This window comes from Tupaia chinensis, unplaced genomic scaffold (genome assembly GCF_000334495.1).
Source record: "Tupaia chinensis unplaced genomic scaffold, TupChi_1.0 Scaffold000311_2, whole genome shotgun sequence".
In the NCBI taxonomy this organism is placed as follows: Eukaryota; Metazoa; Chordata; class Mammalia; order Scandentia; family Tupaiidae; genus Tupaia; species Tupaia belangeri.
Window position 1 is genome coordinate 4,272,060 of NW_006159803.1, and position 18,524 is coordinate 4,290,583.

The window sequence follows — 18,524 nt, forward strand, 5'->3', positions numbered from 1 at the left end:
TTCTCCTCTCGGGATCTTGGGCACGCACGCACACGCGCCTGGCATGAGTTTTAAGCCACCGGGTCTGGGACGCGAACCGCAGTCGACTACGTGGGAGTCCAGAGACATAGCCATTACGCTAACTGCTGGTTCCTGAACTATTTTTTTTTTTTTTGAGAGAGATTTTTTTGCTATAGGGTGTGTGTGCTTGCCAGGAAGACAGAGAGAGACAGAGAGACAGAAAGCAAGAAATCACCCCTCAGTTGGGATGGCCACGCCGCAATCCCTTCTTCTCCACTCTCCTCTCTGGATCTTAGGCATGCACACACATGCTCCAGGCATGAGTTTAAGCCACCGGGTCTGGGACTCGAACCGCAGTAGACTACATAGAAGTCCAGAAACATAGTTATTACACCAACTGCTGGTCCCGGAACATTTTTAATAATCAAAAATAATCAGAAAACCACAATGAAATTCATGAAGCACCTAGTCCCAACAATTACCAAGATATGGCCAATTTGAGTTTTTATCTTCCTTTACTCTCCACCTCCTTCTATATTAGTTTCATGCAAACTCCAAACATCATACCATTTCAAATATCGCAGTATAAATTTCTAAAACATAATATATTCTAAAATATATAATCACAATACCATTATTGTAACAAAAAAAAGTTTTTAACCTTTTTTGGGGGGTAGAGGGTTCTTTATTCTTTTTTTATACTTTAAGGGTTAACTGGTGCTTCTAGCTTCTGTAATTAATGTAATCTATAACTATTATAATAAAAAAGGTCATAAATAAGCCCGTTTGCTTAGAAGGGGTAACCTAAGTCACTTGTTTTAGACAACTGTCACAAAAATTGCAACAGGGACTGGGGTCTCAGGCAAGAAATCTTAAGAGATGGGAATGTTTTACTCAAGGGACAGAAAGTAACAGTTTAAATGTTATCCATTATCATAATAGTTACTCACAGATGTTTAGATTGTTTTGTTAAATATAGCTTAAAGAAAATATGTTGAATCTTCCCTCAATCTATCAAGTCTGTCACAAGTCTGAGTCAACAGAGTCAATGTTGCCATAAGAACAAACATGGGGGTAGGGAGACAGTGGATGGTATACTGATTAAGGTACAGGGCTCCCAGATGGTGACTGTGGTTCAAGTCCCAGACCAGGCACACTGAAACTCACACCGGGCACATGTGTATGTGTGCCCAAAACCCCGGGAAAAGAATAGAGGAGAAAGGATTGCAGCATGGCCATCTCTGCTGGTGTAAGTGTGTGTGTGTGGGGGGGGGGAATGGTTTCTCACTCACTCACTCTCTCTCTCTCTCTCTCTCTCTGTCTCTCCAGCAAGTGCACATACCCTATAGCAAAAACCTCTCTCAAAAACAAAAAAACAGGGTCATAAACATCATATGAAAGGAAAAAGAGCACAGAACAACAGAACAATTTTGGGAAAATTATGAGGGCAACAGTAATACCAAACTAGCTGAATTTATGCTATAGATAACAATGGCTAAGCGAAAAATGTAACATATATGACATGCCGGAGGTTCCATTTCTGGGAGCTGGTTGTGACTTGATAAGTCTCTCGGCCACTCCCTGCTTTTGAACACAGCTAAATACACTTTCTCCCCCTTTCCTTCGTATGTCAGTTATTCACAGAAACAACTGCTAGATTTTAGGCGGCAACATTATCACCTCTAAAAGGTTACACTACCATGTAATAACACCACAGCATTGATTTTTAAATTCCCAATCATCTCAGACACCAAGTACTTAGTTACTTTTAGGTTTTTAATTGTGGGTGCTAGTTTTTCAGTTTACATCCAAATAAGACCCACAGAAGCTAGTAATGTCTTCTAAGTCTCTTTTAATTATGTCTCTATCTTCCTCCTTTATATTCCTTGCAATTTATTGTTGGGGAAATGACTTATTTGTCTTGTAAGACTTTCCTAGAGTTGGGATTTTGCTCATTGCTTTTCCATCCTGCTGTTTAATATGGTTCTTCATCCTTTGCATTTCCTCAGTTGGTACTTGCACAGAGAGAAATAACCAAATTTATGCTCAGTTTTTAAGAGATTTTTGCTGCAAGGTACATGCACTTGCCAGAAAGACTGGGAAAGACAGAGACGCAGAAAGGGGAAAACCACACCTCCATGTGGATGGCCACACTGCAATCCCTTCTCCTCCATTCTCCTCTTGGGATTTTGGGCATGCACATATGCGTGCATGGCATGAGTTTCAAGCCACTGGGTCTGGGACTCAAACTGTGGTCAGCCATGTGGGAATCTGGCAACATAACCACTACACCATCTACTGGTCCAGAACTCAATTTTTTTTAGAAAGACTGTTTCATAGGTCTGTCAAGTTGTTAGCAAATATTGATGACCAATGCCTGTCTAGATCTATCGATTCTGTGGAGATTGCACCTAGTCATATTCTAATTCTAAAATCCCTTCTTTATTTATTAGCTGAAAATATCCACAAAGAAAAACTATTTTGACTTTTTAAATAATGTAGTGGAATACTTCTAATGCAAATGGTAGGATACATTTTTTCCTTAATTTTCCAGGTTGTAAAATAGTGATTTGGTTTACTAACATCCCCAGTAGTGACCACTGAGAGTGATTTTTTTATACGTATCATTATGAATTTTCGGACTTACTCATAACTGATGTTTTAATAATTAGCATTTCTTATCCCTATTCAAGCTCAGATTTTTCCATCTTTAGCCAGCTTTATCCTTTGTCCTTTTGATATGACTTTAGAGTTCTTGATAGTTTTCTTCCTTCCTAATAATGACAGTATATACCAAACTCATCTTGCACATTTTCTGCCCCAAACCTGGAATTAGTCAGTTCTCCCATAAGTTCTGAACTTTTGCAGTGGGAAATGATCTTTTAATATCACCATTTGGGTGATAGGAAAGTGATCAATACTGAATAGTCACTTCTTCTGGTTTTTAAAGTAAAAAGCTATAAAACAAAAATTACATATATGCAAGTTAAAATATATCATTAGTTTATCCTCACTCTTCAGATTTAAATGGACGACCACAGTGATTTTACTTATCCTTATATAACTTACATCTTTATCTCTTCCTCCCACTCGGAGGGCCCCAATTTTCTTTTTAATTTGCTGCAGTGCATTCACCAAAGAGATAAAGAGACAGAGACAGAGGTGGGAGAGAGAGAAGATTACAAAGCATTACCTCAGGCATGGTCTTGCTGCAAACCTTTCTCTGTTCTCAAGAGTTTGGGCACATGCACACTTGCACCCTTCTTGGTCCAGGGCAGGAACCGTGCATTTAGCTATGTGGGATCCAGCTACTTTAACCACCACACTACAGATAGCCCAGCATCTCAATTTTAAAACAACATTAGGGTGAGTGGGACAGTGGCACAGTGGTAATGCATTACTGTGCAAGGCTGATGTACATGAAAGGGTTCTAGGTTCACATCCAGAGACTGCCCTAGATATACTATGTGTACATGTGCCCATCATCTGGGGCTGGCTGAGTCTAGAGCGGATTGTGGCGTCAAGGCCTTTTGAGGTTGATTATTCTCTCTCTCTTTCTCTCTCTCTCTTTCTCTCTCTCTCTCTCTCTCTCGCTGTTATTGTCTCTTTCTCTCTGTCTTATTTACTCATGGGAAAAAGACAAAAAGAAACTTTTAAAAAGACATTTCTAGAACATCAGTACTTAAGTACTAAATCAGTCTTTCCCCACAATGCACAAACAGCATCTCAGAATAATGATACCAACATATCAACCAAAAATACTTCACTTGTTTAATCAGTTATTTTGTTTTTAGGTTATATCCCACTAGGAAGTATTACCAAATAACTGTGCTTCAGGGTCATTTGAAATAGTTCTTCTCTATGCGATTATGCCACAAACTGAATGCTTATTTATTTTACACATTTTAGGGGTTGCTTTTTATAAAATTAATTTTTTGTCTTCTAATTATGTAAAATATATGAATGATCTCAAAGCCAAACCTATATGATAAGCTATTCAACTAAGTTTATTTTTTATTCCTGTCTCCTCTACTCTATTCCTTTCCCACTATAGTCACCTCCTTCTCATGCTTTATCTCTTTCTTTTTTTTAAGCATGTTCATGCTCTCCTCTTCACCAATTTGAGCATTCTATGCAAATATTTTCTGCGTCCCTCCTTTTCACACAGTCCAGTCCACCCAGTACATTATGGATAATGCTGGACAGTCATGTATGAGCTTTTACAGCAGCACCGAACCCCCTTAGTTACGTACTCTACAGTTTAGTCAGCCAGCCCACTCCCTCTTGATGGATTTTTGCACTGTTTCCAGTTTTTTGCTATTACAAACTGTTCTGCAGTGATACTTTGGTTATATATGTATACTTAACAGTATACCTTTGGAATTAAATTCTAAGAAGTTGGTTCCTAGATGTCCCTAGTCCATCCAGGCTGCTATAACAATTCTGCTTGTTTTATTATTTAGGCAGAATAACGTTTCCTGTCTTCTTTCTTTATTTGTCCATATACCAGGACCTATTTTTCCCAACAAAATCTACTCAGGACACTCAGGAAGCTATCAGCTGAACTGATATTGGAATATCAGTCCTCTGGCCTCTGAAGCCTATGTTCCTTCTGCTGCAAAAACCCTCTCAGCCCAGGTATGTGTAAGGAACCTCCTTGAAAGCAAGCCAGATAGACTTGTCCTATTTGGAAAAAAATAATATGTATAGCTTTTCATCAGTCTATTCATATCCCTCCATAGTCTCCTTGTACTAACCTGCTGCAGAGTCAGGGATTTATTCTTTTACTCTAACTTTTAAAATCCTAACATTGCATTATGAATCTACTTTTCTTTTTCTGTTGCTAACACTATTAAAATAAAGATAGCCAAAGATTATGATCTCTCAATGCACACAATCATAACTTTACAGTCTCAGAGACTAGCTACTGTAAAACTGTTATGTATAAATCACATAATTAAACCTTTTCCAAAATTTCGAGGAAACGAGGCATCTGCTGAGGTTAATAGGTACCATGTACGTAGGTGCCTTCTTCCCTGCAAATCTTTAGAAGTTGGTTTGCAGAGCTTTGGATAAGGTGGCAGTTAAGACACATTGATGGAGGGATGTGGGCTGAAGGTATAATTAGTGAGCATCAGCAGTCCCACCTCCACATTCACCTGTCAGAGATCAGGGAAGAGTTACAGACGATATGAATTCAGGTCCTCTGAGCCCAGCACACTTAATGAACCCAGATTCTTAGAGGGGTTAGAAAGACAGGCTCTTCTTCTTTCTTACCTTTCCATGTAACACCATAGAAATGTTATACAATATTCTCTTTTCACCTCTAGAGGAATGAAGGAAAAAAAATTAAATTGAGGTCAGGGACCTTTGTCTATAATCCCCAAAATCATCACCATAATGCAAGACTGTAATCTCGATATGAAGATGAAAACATAAAGTCTTTTCTCTCTTGTTTCTACTGCAGTATCTGGGTGGAGGGAATGGCCACACCCATAACAGAATCGATATATTCTGCAAAGGGAGGTGGGTCACATCAAGGAAGGTCTCACGAAGGGGACTGTTTTTGAGTGGACACCTGGAAATAGTAAGAATCTGAAGAATTTAAAGATGAAGGTTAGAAGGAAATTGAAGCACTTTAAAGCAAGGCAGTCCAAAGATTTTCTGTGATGATGAAAATGTTCTAGACCTGAACTCCCTGATACATGTGACCGCTGAGCACTGAAATGTGGCTACTGTGACTGAGGAATTGAACAGTGAATTCTATTCCCTCTTCCTTAGTTTAAAAAATCACATTTAAGTCACTAGTGACTAGCTTTCATTCCATAAAAGAAACAGTACGTACCATCACAGAAATCCGAAAGTAGCCCATTGCCACAGAGTCACTAGTACTGAAGGGATGGAGCACTGGACTTTGACAGCCACAGTGGAAAGTGGGATGAGCTGGGGCCAGAAATGCTGGTAGTAGGTGATTCTAAGTGGCCTTGAATCCTAGTAACATACCAAAGAGGTCAGGCATTATCCTTCAAACCATTGAGGTCATGGAAACATTTTGAAGCAAGAAAGCAATATGGTAAAAGCTCATTTTAGATCCTTATACTGGCATGGTTGGTATTTAGTATTTGGGATCAGGTTGACTACCTATTTGGAGTGAGGTTGAGATACTTAAGTTGTGGGTATTTTTCCTTCATTAATGGCAACTCTAGGATTTCATAAAGAAAAACACCAAGTGTCTAAGTAAGAGTTTTGTGAATTGATACTTCTACAATAGCCTTTTAAGCTCTTAATCATAATATGTAGCAAAAACTTCATTCAAATGTATTTCTAGGATATAAACCGATTGAGATCATGGTGCACATAGTTTTTAATATATTTTTAAATAATTATTTATTTTATTTATTATTATTCAATTTAAACAGAGAGAAAGACTGAGAGAGAGAGAGAGAGAGAGAGGCTGAGCTGTCAGGTCCAGGATTTGAATTGTGGTCAACCGTGTGGTAGTCCAGTGCCTTAACCACCATGCCACCTGTCAGTGCCATAGATTTCTTAATACAAGGATTTTTTTTCATCTCTAATCCTTACAAAGTACCTAGCACCCAGGCATTTATATGTATTAACAGTGAATATTGTTTCTTTTGTGAAGTATGGAAGAAAAGCTTAGGATTTATAACCATTCTTCTTCCTTCCAAACTCAGTCTCTCACTTACTTTCTCTTGGATATATTTTCTAGCTCTGTTTTTAAAAGAACAAGTCACGGGCATGAAATGAAGTAACAACATGGTTTGAAATAAATTTGTCACATACCAAAGCTTTATAGCAGTACCCAAACAGAGCCGTTGAGCCAGACTACTCCAGACTGATTCCTGTCCCAGTCTGCCGCTTCCTACTGGTGCGTACACTGGCAAGTTACATAACCCCTCCCTGCCCAGCTTTCGGAAATGGCGATCACTGTAGTTACAGGGTGGTTTTCAGAATTGTATGAGTTAACATATGAAGAGTTAGCTCAGTTCCTGACTCCTACTAATTGCTCAACACATGTTAGCCAATGGTTTTATAAATCCATGCTGTCCTAGGAATCCTCTCTGATTACAGCTTCTGATTTTCCTGAGATATGTTTATTAACAGTAATATTTGCTAATATTATTTAGACTCAACAATGTACAAGTGTTTTTACCTGCACCATTTTATTCTTAATGTCAACTCTTTAAGCAGATACTGTAAGTCCCACTTCATAGGAAAGGTGACTTTTCCTTAATCGAGGTAAGAAGTGGCAGAGTCATGTTTCAAACGACTGACTGAACATGTTCCCATGACTGCTAGGAAGCCATTGGTGCCTAAGGGCCAAGGGAAGCCACAGGCACAGTGAAGACTGCCCAAGGATAGTGTGCAGGATTAAAGAAGGGCCAAGTATTCCAAAGTGAATAATAAATGGCAAGGAGTGAACAGAAGAGATGAAGCCAGCTACAAGGAAAGATTACCTACTTTCTAGAATGTGGTAGACAATTGTACATGCCCTCTATGCTTGCCTCGTAATCATCCTAACTTGAGTTTCTGAAGGGCATTTTGTACATATCTGAACTGAACGTATCCTTAGTTGCAACAATGGTAAATTCCATTCATTAATACTTGACCAAAGCAATTTTGAAAGTGACAAGATGTTTACACTAGAGAACCAGCTGAGAATTATGGCTCTTTGCATGGTTTTCCACCTTGTAACTGGCATCTGGCTCCACTGAATCCTACCATGTTATCAGGTTTCAAATGCTAGGTGTGTATTTCAAGTCCAAGCTGCCTTCCCAGCATTACAAATTCATTCATTTAGCTGGGCATTCCTCCTTTTTGTTAAGAATTGTTTATTTCATTCCATTTATTATTATTATCATTATTATTATTATTATTTCATCTGACCAGATACAGAGAGAGAGAGAAAAAGAAAGCAAGAAAGCAAGCTGCCAGGTCTAGGACTCGAACCACAGTCAGCCATGTGGGAATCCTATACCTTTAACCACCATGTCACCTGCTGGTCCCTGGACATTCCTCTTAAGGTCCTTACTATTTCTACTAGCACCAGCAAGGAGACTTGTATTCTATATCTACTCTCTTTCTGAATTGTTCTACAAGGAACAACTTTGTTACTCTTCCCAGCGATTTCCTTAGTCAATGTATTAGTCTTCCTTGTAATTAGAACAGTTATTGCTGTTCTTTTGTATGCTCTGTAAAGATATTCCCTGACATCCCTGAATTACAATCAGTCTTCGAAAAGAGCGTTATAAACAGTTCCCTGCTGCCACTGCCTCACTAGAGAACTGCAATGCACCAAGCGAATATGAATGTTTCAGCTCTGGTGCACTTTCCTTGTGTAAGTAGGATGTGTGCCAAGCTATAGCTCAAGAATTGCTGGGAATGTTGCAGAATTCCAGTTTGGTCCTACATGAGCCTAGTCGTTGCCAGAGTGATTGATATCTTGACCTGCGAAACAGTTTGGCACTGTCTCATCAAACAAGTTCCAGAGACTGTCTAATGTTAAACCTTGTGACTTTGTGTTCTGTAGGAACGTGACCTAGGATGGCCTCACAAATCAGAAATGCTTCTCCTAACAGTCCCAGCTAAGAAAAAAAAAAGAATAAAAAAGATGTTTTGAGTATAGTTGTGTAATGCTGTCCTGTAAGTGTCTTAGAATAGTAGCAATGTCTTTTTGAAACATATGCACAAACCACTAACACGTGTAAAGAAGACTGTATTATTTTCTTTCTTTTTTTTTTCTGTTTGTTAGTTTGTTTGTTTGTTTTGTTTTGTTGTTTTTCCTGATCACAATGGACTTTCTATTTCAGTGTGATTTATCTCCTCCATTTTGTTGTGACTGAGCACAGAAAAAGGTATCTTCTTTCCTCCACAAGTTTAGTACCGTAGCCTTCACATAGTGGGTATTCAAGAAAGGGAGGCAACACTCTTGACACAGACCCAGAAAGACACCTGGTCTTACCACCCTGGAGAGAGGCAGGGCCACAGCTGGATGACTCAGCCATGGTTGACGTGTGAAATGGCAGACAACCATAATTTAAATGAGTGTGAATGACTGACACATTGAAAATGTTATTCAAATGTATTTCTAGGATATAAACCGATTGAGATCATGGTGCACATAGTTTTTAATATATTTTTAAATAATTATTTATTTTATTTATTATTATTCAAAACAGAGAGAAAGACTGAGAGAGAGAGAGAGAGAGAGAGGCTGAGCTGTCAGGTCCAGGATTTGAATTGTGGTCAACCGTGTGGTAGTCCAGTGCCTTAACCACCATGCCACCTGTCAGTGCCATAGATTTCTTAATACAAGGATTTTTTTTTCATCTCTAATCCTTACAAAGTACCTAGCACCCAGGCATTTATATGTATTAACAGTGAATATTGTTTCTTTTGTGAAGTATGGAAGAAAAGCTTAGGATTTATAACCATTCTTCTTCCTTCCAAATTCAGTCTCTCACTTACTTTCTCTTGGATATATTTTCTAGCTCTGTTTTTAAAAGAACAAGTCACGGGCATGAAATGAAGTAACAACATGGTTTGAAATAAATTTGTCACATACCAAAGCTTTATAGCAGTACCCAAACAGAGCCGTTGAGCCAGACTACTCCAGACTGATTCCTGTCCCAGTCTGCCGCTTCCTACTGGTGCGTACACTGGCAAGTTACATAACCCCTCCCTGCCCAGCTTTCGGAAATGGCGATCACTGTAGTTACAGGGTGGTTTTCAGAATTGTATGAGTTAACATATGAAGAGTTAGCTCAGTTCCTGACTCCTACTAATTGCTCAACACATGTTAGCCAATGGTTTTATAAATCCATGCTGTCCTAGGAATCCTCTCTGATTACAGCTTCTGATTTTCCTGAGATATGTTTATTAACAGTAATATTTGCTAATATTATTTAGACTCAACAATGTACAAGTGTTTTTACCTGCACCATTTTATTCTTAATGTCAACTCTTTAAGCAGATACTGTAAGTCCCACTTCATAGGAAAGGTGACTTTTCCTTAATCGAGGTAAGAAGTGGCAGAGTCATGTTTCAAACGACTGACTGAACATGTTCCCATGACTGCTAGGAAGCCATTGGTGCCTAAGGGCCAAGGGAAGCCACAGGCACAGTGAAGACTGCCCAAGGATAGTGTGCAGGATTAAAGAAGGGCCAAGTATTCCAAAGTGAATAATAAATGGCAAGGAGTGAACAGAAGAGATGAAGCCAGCTACAAGGAAAGATTACCTACTTTCTAGAATGTGGTAGACAATTGTACATGCCCTCTATGCTTGCCTCGTAATCATCCTAACTTGAGTTTCTGAAGGGCATTTTGTACATATCTGAACTGAACGTATCCTTAGTTGCAACAATGGTAAATTCCATTCATTAATACTTGACCAAAGCAATTTTGAAAGTGACAAGATGTTTACACTAGAGAACCAGCTGAGAATTATGGCTCTTTGCATGGTTTTCCACCTTGTAACTGGCATCTGGCTCCACTGAATCCTACCATGTTATCAGGTTTCAAATGCTAGGTGTGTATTTCAAGTCCAAGCTGCCTTCCCAGCATTACAAATTCATTCATTTAGCTGGGCATTCCTCCTTTTTGTTAAGAATTGTTTATTTCATTCCATTTATTATTATTATCATTATTATTATTATTATTTCATCTGACCAGATACAGAGAGAGAGAGAAAAAGAAAGCAAGAAAGCAAGCTGCCAGGTCTAGGACTCGAACCACAGTCAGCCATGTGGGAATCCTATACCTTTAACCACCATGTCACCTGCTGGTCCCTGGACATTCCTCTTAAGGTCCTTACTATTTCTACTAGCACCAGCAAGGAGACTTGTATTCTATATCTACTCTCTTTCTGAATTGTTCTACAAGGAACAACTTTGTTACTCTTCCCAGCGATTTCCTTAGTCAATGTATTAGTCTTCCTTGTAATTAGAACAGTTATTGCTGTTCTTTTGTATGCTCTGTAAAGATATTCCCTGACATCCCTGAATTACAATCAGTCTTCGAAAAGAGCGTTATAAACAGTTCCCTGCTGCCACTGCCTCACTAGAGAACTGCAATGCACCAAGCGAATATGAATGTTTCAGCTCTGGTGCACTTTCCTTGTGTAAGTAGGATGTGTGCCAAGCTATAGCTCAAGAATTGCTGGGAATGTTGCAGAATTCCAGTTTGGTCCTACATGAGCCTAGTCGTTGCCAGAGTGATTGATATCTTGACCTGCGAAACAGTTTGGCACTGTCTCATCAAACAAGTTCCAGAGACTGTCTAATGTTAAACCTTGTGACTTTGTGTTCTGTAGGAACGTGACCTAGGATGGCCTCACAAATCAGAAATGCTTCTCCTAACAGTCCCAGCTAAGAAAAAAAAAAAAGAATAAAAAAGATGTTTTGAGTATAGTTGTGTAATGCTGTCCTGTAAGTGTCTTAGAATAGTAGCAATGTCTTTTTGAAACATATGCACAAACCACTAACACGTGTAAAGAAGACTGTATTATTTTCTTTCTTTTTTTTTTCTGTTTGTTAGTTTGTTTGTTTGTTTTGTTTTGTTGTTTTTCCTGATCACAATGGACTTTCTATTTCAGTGTGATTTATCTCCTCCATTTTGTTGTGACTGAGCACAGAAAAAGGTATCTTCTTTCCTCCACAAGTTTAGTACCGTAGCCTTCACATAGTGGGTATTCAAGAAAGGGAGGCAACACTCTTGACACAGACCCAGAAAGACACCTGGTCTTACCACCCTGGAGAGAGGCAGGGCCACAGCTGGATGACTCAGCCATGGTTGACGTGTGAAATGGCAGACAACCATAATTTAAATGAGTGTGAATGACTGACACATTGAAAATGTTTTAGGACAAAGCATAACTTATGACAAGATTGGTGTATGATTGTGGTTTTACTTTACTGGTCTATCAAATGCAATACCACTAACATAGATATTTTACGTCAGGAAAATGAATCTCTCTCTTCTTATTGATGTCAACTTAAATCCACTAAAGAAAGAAAGACTTTTAAAAATGATACATGTCAGGGACCAGCAGTTAGCGTAATGGCTATGTCACTGGACTCCCACGTAGTCGACCACGGTTCGCGTCCCGGACCCGGTGGCTTAAAACTCACGCCGGGCATGTGTGCGTGCGTGCCCAAGATCCCAAGAGGAGAATGGAGGAGAGAGGACGCTCTGGTGCACTTTCCTTGTGTAAGTAGGATGTGTGCCAAGCTATAGCTCAAGAATTGCTGGGAATGTTGCAGAATTCCAGTTTGGTCCTACATGAGCCTAGTCGTTGCCAGAGTGATTGATATCTTGACCTGCAAAACAGTTTGGCACTGTCTCATCAAACAAGTTCCAGAGACTGTCTAATGTTAAACCTTGTGACTTTGTGTTCTGTAGGAACGTGACCTAGGATGGCCTCACAAATCAGAAATGCTTCTCCTAACAGTCCCAGCTAAGAAAAAAAAAAGAATAAAAAAGATGTTTTGAGTATAGTTGTGTAATGCTGTCCTGTAAGTGTCTTAGAATAGTAGCAATGTCTTTTTGAAACATATGCACAAACCACTAACACGTGTAAAGAAGACTGTATTATTTTCTTTCTTTTTTTTTTCTGTTTGTTAGTTTGTTTGTTTGTTTTGTTTTGTTGTTTTTCCTGATCACAATGGACTTTCTATTTCAGTGTGATTTATCTCCTCCATTTTGTTGTGACTGAGCACAGAAAAAGGTATCTTCTTTCCTCCACAAGTTTAGTACCGTAGCCTTCACATAGTGGGTATTCAAGAAAGGGAGGCAACACTCTTGACACAGACCCAGAAAGACACCTGGTCTTACCACCCTGGAGAGAGGCAGGGCCACAGCTGGATGACTCAGCCATGGTTGACGTGTGAAATGGCAGACAACCATAATTTAAATGAGTGTGAATGACTGACACATTGAAAATGTTTTAGGACAAAGCATAACTTATGACAAGATTGGTGTATGATTGTGGTTTTACTTTACTGGTCTATCAAATGCAATACCACTAACATAGATATTTTACGTCAGGAAAATGAATCTCTCTCTTCTTATTGATGTCAACTTAAATCCACTAAAGAAAGAAAGACTTTTAAAAATGATACATGTCAGGGACCAGCAGTTAGCGTAATGGCTATGTCACTGGACTCCCACGTAGTCGACCACGGTTCGCGTCCCGGACCCGGTGGCTTAAAACTCACGCCGGGCATGTGTGCGTGCGTGCCCAAGATCCCAAGAGGAGAATGGAGGAGAAGGGATTGCAGCGTGACCATCCCCCCGGGGGGTGATTTCTCACTTTCTGTCTCTCTGTCTCTCTCTGTCTGGCTGGCTAGCACACGCGCCCTATAGCAAAAACCTCTCCAAAAAAATTAAAATTAAAATTAAAAATAAAAAAATTATACATGTCAGAATCTTCCACTCTGAACACCCCCTACCTGTTCTTCTCTGACCCATGGACCACACCCACAGATGTCTCAGGGCCTCAGTGTTGAGCTTTAACATTTTTATTATTTTTTTCCATCACTAATCTTTATACTTTATTTGGATTTCTTTAGTTCTTCTCAATGCCCTTTTTCTATCCCAGGACTTTATCCAGGATATCAGATTATATTTAGCTTCAATTATGTCTCCTTAAGACTCCTCTGGTTTGACTATCCTTATTTTTGATGACCTCAATATTCTTGAGGAGTACTATTCATTGGAAATGTTCCTCAATTTCAGTTTGGTTGACCAGGAATACAGGTTTTTAAGAAGGAAGACCAAAAGGTGAAGTACCATTCTCATGCAACATGTCAAGGGTACTTAAAACAACTTGATTTAAATCCTAGTCTATCTGCTCCCCTTTCATGAATATCAAATATCTTTAAGAGATTTAGAGTTATTTTCTCTGTGGTTCACTTTTACTAGTATCAATGTACACAGTATTTTCAAGAAAAATTGTATAGCAACTTGTTTTAATGGGCACATATTATATGTGTATATACATGTATCTTACATATACATAAAAAACATATATATGCATGTTTATACATGCATAAATACATAGTACTTTTAGAGAAACACATTTAATTTAGAAAGACATTACAGCTTCCTGATTTTGTTCATTTTGCCGCTATAATTCTAGAGTGATAACATGTTCTCAAATAAACTGACTGGAGTGTTTATATTATGTTCATATAATATGAAAATAGTCAATTCAGAGCATATATATATACACATATAAATGTGTCACCTAGTTATCTTTATTGTATAGGACAAAAATATTTTATTACATTTTATATTTCAGTTGATTATGCATTATCATAAAGTAAGTATTCAAAATAAAAATCAGCTCATTTATTTGGACTATGTTGTGGTTCAGAACTTAAATAAGCCTGTTTAAGGAGAACAACAGATCCCTGTGGATCCACAAAAGGACTAGTGATATACCATGTACTCCTAGCTTGTTAATATATCCCTCAAAGAAGTGTGTCTTTCAGAGATACTGTGAAAAGAAACAAAAGATGAATTTTCTTAGATTGATTAGAACAAATATGTCTCCCAACATGGAGATGAAAAATCAAGTTGAACGGTATTTTTTTTAAATGCTAAGTTATGTTCATTTGCTTTTTCATTTATTTAATAACTTCCTGAGCTCCTACCAAATACTAAGCACAATAGAATACAGAGATAATAAGACATTGCCTGTCCTTTCAAGAGATACACTAGCAGGGCCAGCAGATTGCCTAATGGTTACATCGCTGAACTCCTACATAGTTGACTGTGGTTCAAATCCCAGACCTGGCAACTTAAAACTCATGCCAGACGTGTGTGCGTGCATGCCCAAGATCCTGAGAGGAGAATGAAGCAAAAGGAATTGCGATGTGACCATCATCCTTGGGAGTGATTTCTCTCTTTCTATCTCTTTGTGTCTCCTGTGAGCACATGTGTCCTACAACAACAACAACAAAAAACTCCCTAAAAAAAAAAAAAAAAAAAAAAAAAAGGAGCTAAACTGCAAACTCTGTGTATAGCTAGTTGTGGACAAACTATAAATATATAATAGGATGCCTGCTCTCCAGGAACTCAAACTGTGATTGAGCAATATGGCAAGGCCTGGAACGACTCAGGGTCAAATGATCCAAGTGTGAATCACAGGTGTTGTGGCAGGTAAGAGGAAGTCCAGATTGATGAAGAATGGACCAGCTTAGGAAGACCTCACTGGAGAGGTGGGACTTGAGCCAGACTTTGAAGACTGGCATTATTTAGATCAAGAAGAGAGGGAAGGATATTTGAGGCAAAGAGACAAGTACAGACACAGAGTCAAAAATGAACACTGTATGTTTGGAGGGCAGAAAACAGACTGATGTGACGAGTATAAGATGAGGTTGGATGAGTAAAGTAGAGGCAAGAAAAAGGCCTTCATGACATGCTTAGGTGGGACTTGATTCATCCACAATGGAGAAATGCTCAGTTTTAAGCTGGGTTGAGACTTTGTGAATGCTCTGCATTTTTCTCTGCTTTATGATGATTACATTGCCTTTTTTTTTTTTTTAAGTAATGCTTTCAGACTAAAGAAGACAAAGCTTTAAAATTAAATCAACCATATTTACTTTGTTATGAAAGATGTGAGGGGGAATATGTCTGACAACAATGGCTGACGTGATGTAGATTTTAATGAACTTCTTTCTCCCTTCCGTTCATTAATCTCTGTTTTTATAAATAGGTAAGTATAATTCAACCAAAGAATAATTATGAGCTTCTGTAGAATTGTGTAGAAAACCATTTGATTAAATTCCACCCACCTCAACTAACTACTCTTCTAATAATGACTTCTGGGTCCCTCTACATTGCTGTGTCTCAGTTTAAAAAGAAAACAGAAATAAAATACTAGGATTTAAACAAACAAACAAAAAAGACTTGAACTTACTGAAATTAGACTGCTAGGTCAATTTATCCCTTCTTTTTCTCCAGGCAAATCCAAGAAGTGAGGCTAAGCACACTATTTTATTAGTAAGATTGCTATTCAAAAAAAAATTTTTTTTTAGGTTTTTGCCATATAGTGTGTGTGCCAGCAGGAGAGAGACAGAAAAGGAAAGTCAGATCCTCCAGGGGGAATGGCCACACTTCAATCCCTTCTCCTCCATTTTCTATCCGGGACTTGGGCACATGTGTACACACACCTATCATGAGTTTCAAGCTGCTAGGTCCCAGACTCAGACCATGTTCAGCCATGTGGGAGTCTAGTACGTTAACTACCACGCCAACTGCTGGCCCTTGCCTTTGTTTTAAAATGAGGCATCTGTGAAGATACAATTTCCTGATGGTTAGAAAAATAATCACATTTTTACTAGTGCACTTTTCTGAAGGGGCCTTCTCCTCCATAACAGAGTGTGAACTATCAGAATGTTGCTATCTATAAACTGTTCCCTGCTCTCCTTCCTTGACTAAATTCTCAGCTCCATAGCTACAAAAAAGGAACTATATTCACTTTTAATTTTCTTGTGCCTAGAACTGGAGTCGACAATATGTATTATTGTGCAAACTTCAAAATTATAATACTTCCAACAGGGCATTTAAAATAGTCCTGTGCTATTTAACTGATACAGAAATAAAGTACATAATGTAAAACGATTATTTTACTTCTTTACCAAAATAAATTCTGCATGATTAAAAAGGCAAATATAAAATTCTAGTCAAAGAAAACCTACAAACCATAGGATTTTTAAAAAGTATAACCATCTTCAGGGAAATGACAAAATAGTAAATAAGAAATAATCAACAAACTCAATTGCATCAATATTTAAAACCCCAATACAACAAAGAGTAATGTAACTAAAATACAAAATAAAACAAGACTACAAAAATATCGCAGTAAACATGAAGGCTCATAGAAAGAGACAAAAAAAGTAACCAAGGCCCCAAGAGTAAATAAACAAAGGATACGACAAGACGGTGCAAACCAAAGGAAACACAATTATTAAATAAATATTTGGAAAAAATGGTCTTCAAAACCACCAAAAATGCAAATAAGAATGGGGTATTTTTTTCTCACATTAACAAATATTTTAAGTAAAAATCCCTAATCTTAGTCAAAATGTTTTTAAATTATTATAACTTACTGGGCATGGTGGCACTCGCCCTATGGTAAATTATTATGACTTACTGATGAGGCAACTTAAAACTTGTTCAACCCTCTTGAAAATTCAGCAATAAATTTTACAAGATTAAAAAGAGTCCCCAGCAGGTGGTAGGATAGTTAAGGCTCTGGATTCCCACATAGCCAACTGCAGTTCAAGTCCTGGCCAGGCACTTTGAAAATCATGCTGGGCATGTGTGCCCAAAATCTCAAGAGGAGAATGGAAAAGAAGGGATTACAGAATGGCTATCCCTGCTGGGGAGTGCTTTCTCATTTTCCCTTACTCTGTCTTTCTTTGGCAAGTACACATGCCCTCTGGCAAAAACTTAAAAAAAAAAAAAAAAAAAAAAAGGAACACACAGTGCACACAATTTGACCAAGTAAAATTACTCATAGAAATATCCTAAGGGACACAATAAAATATATGAACACCACACTGGTATGGATATTTTCATTGTAGTATTGTTTATAAGATAAAAATGAAAGTGACATATATAAAACTTATGAAATATTATGCAGGTATTATAAAACTAATATAAAAACAAACAATTTTCATGATTAAATGTTAAAAAGATGAAAATTTCATGAATGAATTATAAATATATACTCTCTAATAAACACATACGACATTCTAAATAAGTTTGGCATAAAAATTAAAACCAGAAAGTAATAAGGCAAAATGAGAGCAGTTGTTTGGAGGTCATTTATATTTGGATTAGTTTTCTTCTAAATGCTCCACAATTTCTATAATTTTTTTACTACCCTTGACAATTACTTCTAATAGAGTAACAGAAATCAAGAAAATGATAAAGCAAATAAAATGTTTCTCAAGATAAATCTGTAGCTATAGAGTACAATGCATAATTATAAGTTCTTATTCCCTATTCTTATCAAAATAATCTCAATGTCAGGAACCAGCAGTTAGCGTAATGGCTATATCGCTGGACTCCCACGTAGTCGACCGCGGTTCACATCCCGGACCCGGTAGCTTAAAACTCACGCCGGGCGCGTGTGCGTGTGTGCCCAAGATCCCAAGAGGAGAATGGAGGAGAAGGGATTGCGGCGTGGCCATCCCCCCTGGGGGGTGATTTCTTGCTTTCTGTCTCTCTGTCTCTCTGTCTGTCTGGCGAGCGCAGGCGCCCTATAGCGAAAACCTCTTAAAAAAATAAAATAAAAATAAAAATAAATAATAATCTCAATGTCAAAAGACTAGAACCTGGAGCCAGTAGCTGGCATGGTGGTTAAGGTGCTGGATTCCCTCATGGCCAGATCTAGAGGCTTGGAAATCACTCTGGCACATATGCATGTGTGCCCAGAATCCTGAGAGAAGACATCATGGTCATCCTCCCTGATGGGGTGATTTCTCTTTCC

General features: G+C 38.2%; 1 long non-coding RNA gene across 1 annotated transcript in view; it reads left to right on the top strand.

Moving 5' to 3' along the window:
* The window catches only part of LOC102471679 (uncharacterized), a 31,450-nt gene extending 22,843 nt beyond the window's left edge, over nt 1–8,607 (top strand). The window contains exons 3-5 of the long non-coding RNA XR_334908.3: nt 4,511–4,638; nt 6,731–6,889; nt 8,552–8,607. This is a non-coding gene — a long non-coding RNA (uncharacterized LOC102471679). The remainder of the gene's footprint in view (nt 1–4,510; nt 4,639–6,730; nt 6,890–8,551) is intronic.
* Nucleotides 8,608–18,524: the final 9,917 nt, after the last annotated feature.